The sequence below is a fragment of the Lissotriton vulgaris genome, chromosome 9 (genome assembly GCF_964263255.1).
Source record: "Lissotriton vulgaris chromosome 9, aLisVul1.2, whole genome shotgun sequence".
NCBI classification, from domain to species: Eukaryota; Metazoa; Chordata; class Amphibia; order Caudata; family Salamandridae; genus Lissotriton; species Lissotriton vulgaris.
The window spans coordinates 428483466-428498492 of record NC_141697.1 but is presented as its reverse complement, the minus strand read 5'-3'; positions in this window follow the sequence as shown (position 1 = coordinate 428498492).

The following is a 15027-nucleotide window of genomic DNA, read 5'->3' as shown; positions in this document are numbered from 1 at the left end:
CTGTTTAACTAAACCAAATCTTGCTGCATTGCTCCAGGGCTTTTTTTCAGCATCATGGTACTGGGTACTCTGTTGTCATCACCTTTCACTGGGAAGACTTTTTCTACTTCTCAGTACAAAACTCCTTGACGGAGGTTCCTTACAGCAGATGGGTTTTCCAATTAAGCAGGTTCATATATCCCTGTGAACAAGACCATGAAATATCTTCCTAGTTATGAAACAAAGTCATTGGCAAAAATACTGGGCTAATTCTATAACAAAAATATACTGCTAATATATTAACATACCAGAGAACCATTCATCGCAGTAATATTTCAATTTAACACTTCATTGATTACCACAGCATTGATGCTACAATTAGGTTTCACAAGGAAAATGGGGTATTGCATCCCTTTCTTTTCTCCTTGTCTGTCACTAAATCAAACCCTGTTTCTTACATCACCCTAATCAACCTGTCTCTTACCCCTATTATAACTCTTTTTACAGCCCCCAACAGCAACCATTAGTGTCTTACTAAACATTAGCCTAGTCCCATTCTCAACTTACATTGGTACGTTTTTCTATCTCCCGATTTATTTTTAAGTCAACTTTTAATTAAGTTTATATATAAATACAGCACTATCTTGATCACCTTCCAGCGTGTACACATATCACTTAGACAACAGTGGGTCCTGTCATGTTGGTCTCTAATTCATCTGAATCCCCAGGTCAGTTTGGCCCCTGATTCGGGGTATGTGTCCCTTGCTTCTGTAGGAGTTAGTCCTCCCCTTCTCTGTATCTTTTCCACACCTCCAATATTCTTTGGTGAGTCCTCTGGCATCTCCAAGACTCATATACAGGTTTCTCACATATGAAACATAGATACATTTCTGTTCTCCAAGCTCCCACCCACGGGTCTCTCGCCTGATACCGGAGGCATACGTTGTCGCTTTTCGCAATTACCAGTCCCAATTTGAGGGGCACTCTCTCAGCATGGGTGTATCCAGGATCACCTACTATTTTGAGAAGAGCTACTTTGGGGGTTAGGGTGATTGGGTATTCCAGGACAGTAGTGTGTCTCCCACCACTTTTCAGAACAGCTGTAGGACTGAACAGTCCCATATCTTGTGAATGAAGGCGCCCACTGCATTCTGGCATCGGAGGCAGTGGAGGTGGGGGGGGGGGGGTCTTTGAATGCACTGCAGGGGTCAGGTAAATTCACTGTAGGTATTTGAGTTTTAGAAGGCCAAAGCATGGCATCACTGCCACCTTTGTAGACCCCATCAGGACCGCTGCTCATTTTGTGTCTTCCAGAGCGCCCAGATCTGTTTCCCATTGTCCTCAAGCCGCGGGAATGAGCTAGGTGTGTTTAGTACTAGAGATTTGTAAAGTATGGATATTCGGCTCTTGATGAGGAGTTGACCCATCATGATTTTTGATGTTTGCCTCTAATGGGCTGGACCCTGGGATGTCTTTGAGTGGGATGAGGTAGATTCTGAGGGCCTGACAGAGTTGTACGTATGGAAAGATTTACGTGCGAATTACTCTTGGAGGTCGCTGGAGGGTTTGATGTCAGTGCAGTATACTACATGACCCAAGTCAGTAACACCAAGTGTGCCTCACCTGTGAAAACCCTGTAGGGACATGGCCACTGGTAGACGTGTGCCATGCCAATAGGGGGTTTCCCACTTGTTTCCCTTCCCATCCCATATCTTTTAGAGCAGCCCTCCAAAATCATACTGTCACTTTTGTCAGCGGAGGCCCTGTACCAGGAGCCATCCTCTGTAAATGTAGTGCAGTGGTTGTAGATACCTACATGCCAGTGGTCGTTGTGGTATGCTTGGTCATCTTGTGAATTAAAGATCCAGTCATTTTTTATGAGCAAGTGTGAGGCCCAATAGTAGCAGAGAAGGTCAACCCGCAACAGTCCTCAGTCAAAGGTGGATTTGCAGCATTTGTTAAATGCTACCAATTGTGTTCCACCTCCCCAGACAAAGGAGTTTAGGGCCTATACCATTATAGTCATTTTTGGGATGCAGGATGGGTAGTTTTTTAATCTTATATAGCAATATGTTGAGGGTCATAATTTTAAGAACCTGGGGCCATAAGTGAGAGTGGCAGTGGGGCCCATCTAGCGAGATCTCACTGTGTGGTCACCAGCAGGGATGTGAGGTTGTCTGCTTTAATCTAAGATCTTGTGGCCTGTATTTGTACCCTTAAGTATCGAAAGGCATAGTCGCAATTGTTAACCCTGCTTCCCTGGCCCACCCTTCTGTCTGTTCTGAGTTCCAATGGGGTATACTTTTGTTATCCTCCAGATGTCCCTTGTTTCACTGCCCCGAATGCCCCCACAGTGTCCCCATGTTGTCCACTGTCCTTTCATTGGATTCAAAAAAATCTGTCAATCTCTCTCTTATAGTCTCACGGAATGGTTGTTGCTTCAACCACCAAGCTCTACGGTGCCGTGATGGGAGCATCTGGGAGCCACCACATTATACTTCTAATTCCAGGGGGCATGGTCAAAGAGACCACACGCATGTATCCGTATGGCTAAGAAGGAGGGCATGTGTTCCATGGGTGTGGATGGGGTAGCAAAGGTCCAGGGATTTTAAGGCTTTGAACAGCACTTGATTAAGTAGTATTGATAAGTGGGTGGAGACACACTCGAAGCTCTGGACCTCTTAGGCTTCAAAATAAGGAGACAGAGACATTTTTGTTTGCAGTGAAGTTGCTTTATTTTTATTTTTATTTTTATTCATAGAACAAGGACAGCCGACACGTGTTTCGCCCCCTCTTGGCGATTGGCGCCGGGGCTTTCTCAAGGCTAAGTAGGTTAAATCACGTAGACAGTTGTCGTTTTCAAATATTTACAGTGTCCCAAATACGGAAATATAATTCTTCAAAGGTAAAACATTTTTGTAAACCATCAGTCTGCCGGCTGGCTGGGACTCGAACCGCAGATCCTCCTTGTTCTATGAATAAAAAATAAAGCAACTTCACTGCAAACAAAAATGTCTATGTCCTCCATTTCACGATCTGGAAAGAATGGATATTAATCTTGGAAAACTGATGTAATTCTATGTGGAGATCACACTTACCACTTCTCAAAAATGTGTTCCATGGGTATCAAGAAATAATCCTATACGAATAGGTTACCTTACACTCAAGAAAGGAATGTGCAGCTGTCCACTTCTCTGTAGTAACTTTGCCATACATCATTGAGTTCCAACAAGTCAGAAATTGAGGCTAAAGGTGTGAAGTGAGAAGTGCTGTGGGCACTTTGATCAAAACTAGGGTCAATCAGCCAATTATCGTGAGGTCCACAGGAGGTAAAAGTAGCACTCCACTTATTTGTGTGAGGAATATTTGTCCGAGGGATGGTGGGGCATACACTGAGCATAGAATGAGAGGAGATTCTCACACGGTGCCCACCATCCAGAAGAAGTAACCCATTGTGTGTCATGGTATATCCAGTTCACCTCAAGTGGAAGTCTGGCCAGGATCAGGATGACTACTCATCATGATCGGCAGTGGAAGCCTTAGTGTAATGCTGTACGGCAGGCTACATCTGCAATTTTTTCCCTCAAGGTGTTTCTACTTTAGGAGGAGGTCTATCCCTGTAATTTTCTCCCAGCATAGGCTGGTCCATGTTTTATTTCGTTGAGGAGGCTGTTCACATTCTAGGTCAGGTAGCAGAGTAGTGTAGCCCTTTTACGGGGGCTGTTGTCTGCTGTGCAAGACATTACATCCTATCTATGGCGTGATGTCAGTGTCTGCCTGGTGTATTGTTCTAGCTAAATGTGATTGTATTGCAGGAATGCCTATTTCATTCTGACAGGGACCAACTAAATGTACCCCCAGCCACGCACAATAAGCAAAACATGTCATGAAGAAAACCAGTAAACCCATAAAAGTGTCCCTAGTGGCTTGTTCAGTTCAGACAAAGACTCCTCATTCTTCTTTATAGGGAAGTCCAACATGGCCCATCAGTATTGGGGGCCCGCCATCCAATTGCAGTTCTCGATCCTGTCATCACCTGTGTATGGTGCAATGAAGGTTCAGCTCCACTTCTTGGCGTGGTGTGAGGGAGATCTTTACCCGTTCTGGAGATCTCATTGCCCCTCCCTGGTGTTGGTGTTCAGAAGTCTGGCCCGCTGAGGCCAAGGAGTCATCCCTGTCTTCCTTTGCCCTCAGACCAGGCCCTGAATCTTCTCTTTCTCTTAGCCCCCTTCTTCACCAGTGCTGAGGAAATATTGTCTGCCCCTTTCCCCTTGTGTCCTCCCCTCTGTGGTTCCAGGGGCAGGTGCATGGTGGCTGCTCCCCAAGTCCAGCACATGCATCGTCTGCTGTGTCAAATATGTGGGTCTTGCCTTGGTGGCTGCATTTGAAATGGTATAGGAACATCTATGTGACATGCATTACTTTCACCGTGGCCTTGACTGCTACACATTATTTCTGCTGTTTTTAGACTCTTGTTGTGTAGTCTGGGAGAATCATGACCCTATTCAATTGGACGGTCAGTTCAGGCGGCTCAAATGATGGCATCCCTGTCTAGATAGTTAAGTAGTCTGCGGACTAGGAGGTGGGGAGGTGCTCCCAGGGAGGCTTCTGTATGAGTGACCTTTGTGCTGTTTCAAAAATGAAGAATAGCAATAGGTCTGGTGCGGGGAACCAGGATCTGAACAAATCAAGGAAGAAAGTCTCCGGGTGGGTCTCTCAACTTCGTCTGGTGTTCCCACCAGGTGCAGGTTGTTTCGGTGGGAAAAACCCTCCACATCCTCCGCCGCCTTTCCGAATTCAGTGCCACCTCTCAGAGTCTAGTGAAGCCCTACCTAAGAGCTCGGAAGGCGAACCTCTATCGAGGATATTGTTGTTTCCACCTCAGTCATTCACTCTACCACTTTGTGGAGGTCGTGTCGTAGCAGGATGACCTAGGATCAGACTTCCTCTATTCTCGCCTCCAGCGCTAATCTTGAATCTGTTTTGGCTTATAGTAGTCCTGAGTGTGGCGAGGGTTCAGTTGGTAGGGCCATCAGTGGTGTAGGTATATTTCATGCTATCACCAGTTGTCCATCTCGCCACTGTACAAAGTGGTCTATCTGCGAGGGCACTGGTGTGCCTTCACCATGCCGTCGAGGGGCAGGCACCTGGCAGTGTGAAGAACACTGTTCTGAGTAGGTCCACGGTCCAAGGGTTGTCAGGACTATGAGTCCGGAGTAGTGTGTGCGGGGTGGGGGGTTCTCTGCCATTCTCATGTCTCACTTGAGTGACAGCCTGCCTCACCCTGGGGATCCTGAGGGGCATGTGCAGCTGCAAGTTAAGGTGTTAAGTGTGGTGCCACTCCATCATCCCTAAGCTCCCAGTTCCCCATGGCTGTCCATAGTCCACCTCCTTGTTGTTTATGGTTAGCCCTGGAGTAAGTAGTTGGTGCCCAGGCATTACCCAACTTGCCCCGGGGTCAGAGGCACATGTGGCCATGCAGTTCTTCTCCTTGACTCAGATGGGACTCTGTAACTCTCTGGGCTCTCAGCACTGGTACCGTGGGCCGGTCTCCCCCAGTCCCACCAACCGCTTCTTAACGATGGCAGAATGGGGACATTGACAAGGATATGAGCAAAGGGAGCCTCCTTGATGCCAGTGTAACTGCTCTTCTGCCATGGGGTCCACTGTGGCCATCAGTATTCAACATGGCCCGGCTCACCCCTGGCTACCGGGGGCACATGCGGTTACACAGTCTTCTTGTTAGCTCTTATCAGGGTTGTAGAGCATGCCAGGCTCAGCGGGGGTGACGCTGTGGCCCAGGCCACCCCGGTCCCTCTTTCTCTTGTGGAACATGTTAGCTCTCTCAATTACCCTGTCTTACCTTCTGTGTCCTCAGTGGGTGAGGGAAAGATCAAGAGTGTAGAGGGCGGTGGCAACGCACTGGTGTGATTGTGCCCTGGTACTAGGGCCCCACGGGCGGTCAACCACACCTTTCGTAATGGTGCCAGCTGTTGATCCTCACCTTGTGGTCTCGCTGTGCTTTTGCAATCTTCCTACGCCGTCGGGCTCTCCCCGTCTGTTACAGTGGACCCCTGTATCTTTAGCTGTCTGGTGGCATTGCAGGGTGGCACTGCCCTGCAGGATTATTTGGGATGCTGGTAGAGCCAATGCAGAGCACTCCGAGAGTGTGCCTGCCATGTTCACTGCCTAGCCGTGCCCCGTCTACTCTTGATCTTAACCTTTACCCTTTCCCTGAAAATGAAATGAAATGACATGAAAATAAGTTTTATAAAGTGCTAGAATGCCGGAAGGTTTCTTGGCGCCTCCCTAACTCTCATTATAAAGCTTATTGTAAACCTTATTTAAAAAAAAAAGCCAAACACCAGTCCTAACCTTTAACTTAACATATCGAGGTCTCGGCACAAACTGCTTTTGAAAATATTTTTAGTAGTACTATTGAAGCACAAAAAATTGCATTTTCAAATCTACTAGTGTAAATCTCCATGTTTCCTATCGCTAGTGATGGAGAGCCGCGTACATGCACGTTTCGTACTTAGGGCCTGATTACGAAGTCGGTCGGAAAGTCTCCGACTGACCGATTACAATGCTCGTGGTCGGAAGGGGAACCGTTCGGTCATTCCAAATCGGTTCCGAATGGCATTCTGAGACTCCGAGTGGGTCGGAGCTGATTCGTACAGCTCAATGGACAGCATTTCTGATGGACCAATTATGATGTCGGATTCCAACAGCCTTTCCGAGTCGGTCTTTCCTACAGGAAAAGTCTGTCGGAAAGTGACGTTGGGGGCCCCTAGCAGGCCCCCCTTCATTCTGATTCCTCCGGTTTGGGGTCAAAGGGGTACCCAAGGAACCCTAGTTTAAAACCATGCAAAGTGTGGCAGGCACCATGGGGTTCCAGCGACAGGCTGCAAGGTTTTCCGCAGACACCCATTTTCCCCATAGGAGCCTGTGTTGCTGGTCGGAACACAGGCTCCCATTGAAAACAATGGGAGTCCTTCAGAACGGCGTTCGAAAGTATCATAATATGTATCAAAATATGTGAGCGGAACCGCCGTCAGCGAGTCGGTTGGAACTGAATCTGATAAGGAGTCGGGCGGTTTGGTTTCCGACCAACATCGTAATCAGGCCCTTAGTTGAAAATGTGAAAGGGGCCAGGAAGAGTGACTGGAAAAAAGGGCATGATTACTTCTAAGTGGGAGGGGGATAGGGAGGAGTAAGGAGGGGTTTAAGGAAGGTAATAGCGGTTTAGGGAGGGACATGCACACACCCACAAATCAGTATTTCCATTGCTAGTCACAAACTGGATTTCTAAAGTTACTGCAGCCAAAAAGGGACTCAGCAGTGAGTTGCTCCAGCTCATATTTAACGTAAAAATATGTTTGCTATTTTTTTAAGGTAAATAAATGTATACACTTTTTTTTTTACTTTTCCCTGTACTTTACCATAGGGCAGCCGCGGACCGTGGAGGGAGTTCCGGTAGGGCAGAAAGGCGGGGCGGGGGAGGGGCAGGGTGGGGTTGCTAAAAACCGGAATATGGATAATTGGAGGTAAGTAAACCATTTAATTAATAAAACGAATTTCGTAGCGCGCGCTGCATTGCATTTTGTGATGCATGGCGTGCTACTAAATTCGTTTTATTTAATACATTGTTTACTTACCTCCAATTTTCCATATTCTGGTTTTTAGCAGCCCTGCCCCGCCTTTCTGCCCCACTGGAACTCCCTCCACGGGCCGTGGCAGCCATGGGGTGACTCCAGAGTCGGGGAAGAGATCTCCCTATTGTAAAGTATAGGGAACATTAAAAAGTTTATTAAAATGTATAATAAATCAGTAAACATATTTTTATGTAAAATATTAATGTAAATTAATTTAATATATTATTTTAAATGTAGAACAAAATAAACATGCTAAAGGGTTAAAACTTAGTTTTGAATTAAATCTTTAATTAATATCAATGCATCAAATTAATTAAAAAACAATTTTCCTGAAGTTTAACTTAAAAAATACCCATCCATCCTTAAGTGCTGTATAGAATTCATAAGAACAGTTTAATTATATTTTACAGTTGAATAATAAGTATTGTTTTTTAGTAATAGTGACTTACACTCATCAATTTTTCTCTAACACCTGTTTCAGGGGGTTGGGAAGTGTAAGTCTATTCTTTGGAGTAATTTACACTCACATTTTGTGAATAGCCAAAGGTAGTCAAGTTTCTCGAAGGAGTATGAGTAACCTAAACATGTTATATTACTTGCAAGTGTAAGTTACCTTTGTGAGTACCCTCATGTCTGTACTTAACTGGACTTGGTGAACATGCCAGTAGGATATGCTGGAGTTGGTTGTGATACCTCTGTAAATTATATCACTGGTTTTGAAGATGGTGCAGGTTAGCAAGGGTAGTCAGTAGAATGCCATCGGTGTGGGGAGCACATTAGCATATTCCTTAAGTTCCTTGATGAGACATGCTGCGATGTGTATGGTGATTCAAAGAGAGGCCAGTGTGGAGTCTGGGAAACCATGGAGCAGGGTAGTGCCTTAATGGTTAAAAGTAATTCATTGCAATGCCTTTTCTGACCTTTTTGTATTGACATTTGATTGTGAGAGTTACCCTGTGAAAGCATTCTCTGTTGCTGATAAATTGTGATTACATTGTCCCCAGAGATTAAAGTTGTGCGATTGAGGAAAGACACAAACACTTCTTTTTTTCCCGAGCAGGAATGGGAAAGCTTCTTGCAGTGAACATAAAGTCCAACCTCATTCTGAAGAAGCAGGGGACTTCCAGCCAAAGCGTTTTCAAAAGGCAAACTAGTATACCACTGGTGAGCCTAAACTAATCACTAGAATGATCAACCACTGTTACTTCATTGTGAAAATGTTGATGTGCCTAGTGGCACCTCTGTGCATAAGTCATCTGTGAACTAAAATACAGGTTGCCATATAACTATTGTGGACACTAGAGGCTCGCCCTCATATACAAACATGACACACGACCAACTAGTTTAGTCCAGTTCACTTTGAATGGATTAAAGCATCATGTGCCAGAGACCCTCTCTTAAAAGGAACCTAGAATGAACAAGTTCATTTACGCAGTGCTTCTAGGTAAGGTCCATTTACCTCTACCTGGCCAGTGTGTGAATTTCATATGTAGCAAAGGCCACAGATATCTGTAACAGGGAAAGCAAGAAGTCTGAGATAAAAATGGGGGGTCAAGCTAAAGAAGCTGGAGTGATGAAAGGTCTTAGCTACAAATATCGCTTGACCGCTGCAGTGGACAAGGCACCAAATATCTGCTATCTCAAAGTCATAAAAAACTAAATTAAGCAATTTAAACATACTGAAAGGTTTAAGTATTTCAAGCCGAGGTAGATTTAGGATATGCTTTTAATGCTATGTTTTACCAAACCTAAAATTCAACGGAACTTTTAATTTACTTTTAATTTACTTGGGGTATGGCAGCGTCCCCAGTGCAGAATGCCTGCTGACTGATGAGGGAGAAACTGTGAGGACAATGTATCCTGCCCCACAGTTTACATAACTGACCTCTCAGCAGTTAGACAAGCTGTTCTGTGCAAATTAAACTGTCTAACAAAGAGAATAGAAGTGTCCGATTTTTACATATTGTTCAGCAGACATCAACTCACAGAAATGAAAAGCCCAGAGAACTAAATCAAAAGCAAACAGGGGTAAACTTGCAGACTGAATGGACCTTCCAAAATGAAGTGTGTTTGACATTTGTTAGTGTGTATTCCCCTTGTTTATTATATACTTGAGTGTTATTTTTATATTTTTAATTGCAAAAAGTATTATTGATTACCCTTTATGGAAGCAAGACTGTTGCATGATAAAAATCACTTCAAAATATAATAATCTTACTGTTGGACTTGGCCCTTTTTCCCAGAATGTTTCGCTTTTCGCCCCCCTGTTTGAGGACGTCTCCCCATGGTAGACAGTTGTATTGGCCATTTGTGGTGTGAGATGCCCTAAGAAATGTACCGCAATGGTGTGCGCATGTGTTAACCCCCCATTGTAAAAATGTACCCTGGTAACATGCTGCATTTACAATGGATGCCATGGCTGTGTGTGGTGCCACCTGACTGCAGTGGGTTAGCAGTCTAGATGGTCGGTTCCCAGCCATCCCAGCTTTTGGAGGGAAAGCCTGGCACCCAGGGTGTTCTACTCCACCCCCCTGAGCCAGTTAGAACCAGTTCCCCAGACGCTTCTACAAGCTTCTGGCACTGTCTGGTAGGTGGGGTGAGGGGCATATAGTTAAGGGGGCTGTGTCACCATGTGCTTAGACAGAGCAGGGACATGAACTTGAGGGGACCCGCTGCCAGGGGGTATCGCCACTTAGGCCTGTGTGCTGGACCCTGCACCCAACTAAAACCCCTCTGCTGTCCACAGGGCTAGTGGAAGCCCCACTGCAGGAGTACAGGCTGCTGTACAGGAGGAGTGCCACGCTACAATGGAGGATGGTGAAAGCCTACCGCCCTGTCCTGATGAGTACCCACTAACTGCTGACCTTGCCCAATATTGCCTGCTGCTCTGCTACCTGGCCCCTGAAGAAGGAGCACCACCCTAGGTCCCTGAGGCTGGTGGGACCTTGCGCCACGCGAGCGCTACCCCTAAAAGCGCCTGGAGAGAAGAGCGCTTTACCTCACTGCCAAGGAGTACCTGTTACTGCGCTGAGAAGGAGGTGAGGAGCGCTATAAGCTGAGGGCTAGTGAAGAAGAGAGCTACCTCCTGTCCCAAGCTTGCCTGCTGACTAGCGCTTGGTGAGTGCAGCGCTATATTTCCGGCACCAGAGGTGAGGAGCTGATTTCCGCAGCGCGCTACATTGAGTCTGCCCAAGAAGAAGCGTGGACCCAACAGCAATGTGTGGCCCTGAAGTACTGTGTTAGTTAAAAGCGCTGTTGCCATCATCGCAGCTGCAAGAGGCTGCCTGTGTGTCCCACAACCTGTGCTACAGAAACGCTGCCTGGCCTAGGAGAACTGGGTATTCTAAAGCGCCGAGGGTGCCCACCCCGAGTAGTGGCAGAACTTTACATGCCTTGGACGTAACCAGGTGCCCACCCCTTGTATGGCCGCCTGGCTGTGCCTATCAAGGACTTAGTGGGAGCCTACCCCACGTGCGTGCTATCCGGAGGAGCGAGTGCCGAGAAACAGAAGGCGGGAGGCCACCCCGCACTTCTAGAATGCCTGAGTGTAAGTGCGTGTGAAGCACTGCTGAGGTACTGACCGCCGCGGCCCGGGGCCACCTGAAGAAGCGTATGCCTGTTGGATCACCGCGGCTGGCCCGGTCCAGTCGCTGAGGGAGCGCTGCCCGGAGTGTGCCTAAGGTCCGTCATCACCGCCGCGGCCCGGCTCCAAGTGGAAGGAGCCCCCGCTGCGGCCCCCGACGCCTACGGAGGGCCGCCACGGTATTAGGAAGGCCCGGTCTGGGCCTGCGAAGGCAGTGCAATCCACCGTCATGTGACGGGGCGTCAGCCACGTCACAGGCCTCGCCCCCGCCAGCCGCGCAGCCATTGGATCAGGCTGCCCTGCCCCCGCAGGCCGCACTGTCATTGGCGGCTGCGGGCGTGCCCCCGCCGAGATGCTCCCTGATTGCTCCCCGGCAGGAGATGCCGCCCGGAGGCCGGGGCCAGCTGGGAACCCCGGCGAGAGCCCCTCGATGGTTAATCCACCGCAAGGGTCCCTTGAAGGGCCAAAGTATAAGGTAACCGCTCCTGGGGGAGGGCGTTGCTCCCAGGAGCAAGCAGGGGCTGCTGTGGAGCCTCGAGTGCACAGAGAGGGAGCCCGCTACCGCCCCTTCCCTCAGGGAACTGCCATTAGGCCTGGTTGGCCCGGATCAACCTACCAAGACCCAGAGTAAGTGGGGAACTGCGCTACATAGAGCTGGGCCGGCTCGACTTGTGAACATCCTGCAGTCTGAATTAGCCCTAGGTACTGCTTTGGAGTGCCCTAGGCATAGGAACTGCACCCGAGGTTACCCCAGATAGGGATTGCCCTACCTCAAGAGTGAACCTGCAGAGTAGTGATTATGGTGACACATGTTGGTACTCTATGTATGCTGTTAAAATGTTACCCTGAATAATGGCAGTATTGCCTTCTCTTGATCCAACCCATCTGATGCCTTTATTATTTGCATATGTTGTTGCCTAGCTTGCTCATACAGGACAGCGAGGTATTTACAGTCCTATTGCCTGATGCTTGAGAAATGCTCCCTACTCACAGTAATGCTTAGGGTGTATGTCCAGCTAAGGGGCTGTATGGCAGGTGTTCCTGTCGGATGTTAATGCTGACGCCTAATGAGTTTTCATGCCAAATGATAATGCTTTATGTTTTTCTATTACAGCATTGCAACTGATGGACTTATCTTTTTCATTCATCCTTTATCCTTTCCCAATGGTTCTGGCAGCGGCCCGATTGGCCCTGCCCTATAAATAATCTCCATTGTAAATATTGCCCTGGCGCCAGTTGGTGCAGTATAGTGATAATTGTGATTACCTGTGTAGGTTTGGTACAATGCAAAAGTTATTCTTTTTCACCAAAACTGGTGTTGTGTCTTTTTTTGTGGGGTGCCTTGTGTGTCGTCTGTGTGTACTGAGTGGATGCATCACACATATCCTCTGAAGTTTGGCCTGCCCACTCTGCACCATGCTACCCCATTTATAACACTTACCCTAATATGGCAGCCCCTTGACCCAACATAGTTGCTTACTTGAAAAGAAGAGTCACAAGAAAATCTTGTGTTCAAGGATGAATGCTTAATTTAAAAAATGGTCCACATTTTGTTAAATTTCTATGGGTTTTTGTGTCTTATTATTCACAAAAACATCACCTTAAACAAATGTGAGCAGTGTTCTATGTCTTGAGAATGCAAAAAAGCCCCACAAAACGTGTGTAAGATATTAGCATTGAGATAGATATAAATCTATAGTGAAAGATCTATAAAATTGGTATATCATGTGTGCATCACATAAACAAGGTGTATAGGGAATTTAAAAGCACAAAATAAAATAAAATGTATTTGTAATACCTGCTACATGAAATATATAAGCTTCGTAAAGGGTACAGAAACTGCTACTATAAGTAAAAAGTCCTAACAAAGTTATCAAATATTGTAATCTTGAAAGTGCACACCTAAATAGCCAAGTTGCTAGACCACTACTTCTCAGTTCTTGAAAGTGTATTCATTTCTGAATTATTTTAATGAATATTGTTGTACAGCATGATTCTTCTATATCACAACAAGAAAGGTTATTTACGCATTAAATGTTGTATTATTGAATTACGTTTGATAAAAAACTTGTAAGACAGATGAAAGAATAAGACATCTACTTACATTAATATATGTGGACTTGATATAATTTTTGTTTGACCCATGAGCTCATTAAACTAGCCATTACGGAATACAAAAACAAATGCAAAAGGCATAGCATGCAATACAATGGATATATTTCAGAATATTATAGTCAGAAATATTGTCTGATATGAATGTAGTGGCTTAATATCATATACGGTCTCAATGAGTGAAGAGTTTCTTTTATCAACTCTGATGTAATATTTTTCTAAAAGATATCTAGGACAAGATATTTATGTACATTGATATTCTGACTATGATATTCCCATACCCAGGATGGCAACATAACCAATGAGAATGAAAATTATTGCAAATATCAATAGTATTTTGACGGATCATCAAGGGCTGTATTACATAAATGCCCGAGGGTGCAATGGGGCGTTTGTGCCCACTTTGCTCACCCCGGAGCACTGTTTTATTACAGAAGGGTTAATTGGGTATTTTTGGACGCACTGCGATATTGTTGGTAATATCAAAGTCTGTGTGGTGCTCCGGAGTATCGCCCTCCGACTGGGAGCGTAACAAATGCAAAAGGTCGCACTACTCGAATAATGAGAATAATGAGAAGTGTCCCCCGGGCTCCTTCAAAGTCCTTATATTAAGGTTTCACCAGTAAACATTTTAAAAGGAATGCGAAAATTTGGTGTAGAAATGCTTGTTTTTAAATCCATCTTGTTATATTCACAAGAGTATCTTTGGTGTTAACATAATACTTCAAAAGTACAATATGCACTCAAACAATCCCAATGCATTTCGGCATATCACAAATGCCTTCTTCTGGGGGATTAGATTTCTGTCAATAAAGAAAAACTGAATGTGTATAAGAAGTAATGTGTGGAAACTGGATAGCTAGTAAATCGCAAAAAGAGTGACAAGAGGTGGAAGATGCTCGAAGACATATCTGTGATTAAAGGTGAGTGAAAAAGCAGTGCGAAGTTGAATGTTAAAAAACGGGTGCCTAGTTTCAGTGCTCGGGCTCGTGACTGTTTAAAAAAACGGCGGTGAAGTAATGGCGGCTAGGAGACGGAGGAACGCGTGAAAGAGTTACTAGATGGGTAGCAAACAAGATACATGCAGGTGTATCATAAATTAAAACTAACGGTCTACTGTTAGTAGAAGCTTACCGTGGCGTGCACGGACGGAGTAATCGAAGATGCAGCAGTCCTCTGCCGGGTCTGGGCGTGGCTTAATCCCGGAAGTATTTTAAATGTTAAAGTGTTACTACGCTACGGGTTGCTAGGGGTGGGGCTGAAAGATAATGCGGTGAAGTACGGGAGGTTCCGAAGTGGTGAGTGACAGAAAAGAACGATCGAAAATGTTACAAGGGATGCTAAATGGGTGTGAGAATAAAAATAATATAAAGAAAGTGTACGAAGAAATAAACGTGTGCAAAGAAATATAAAAGGTGTTTGGGGAAACGACAGGGTGCGGGCAGATGCAAGAGGGGCCAGGTAGCGAAAGCTAAGTGATGAACGATCACAAGTGTCAGGCACAGTGGCGATAAGGTATGAACAATAAAGCATATATTCAAAGGAAAATGATAATAAAGCACATATGATCATAGAAAAAATGATATGTGAAACCACATTACTTCTGTAAAAAAGAATTGGAGTGGAGTAGAGTGAATTCTAGTAACTCCATTAGAAAGAGTTTGAGATCATGATTCAGTTCAGTCCTCAATAAACTGT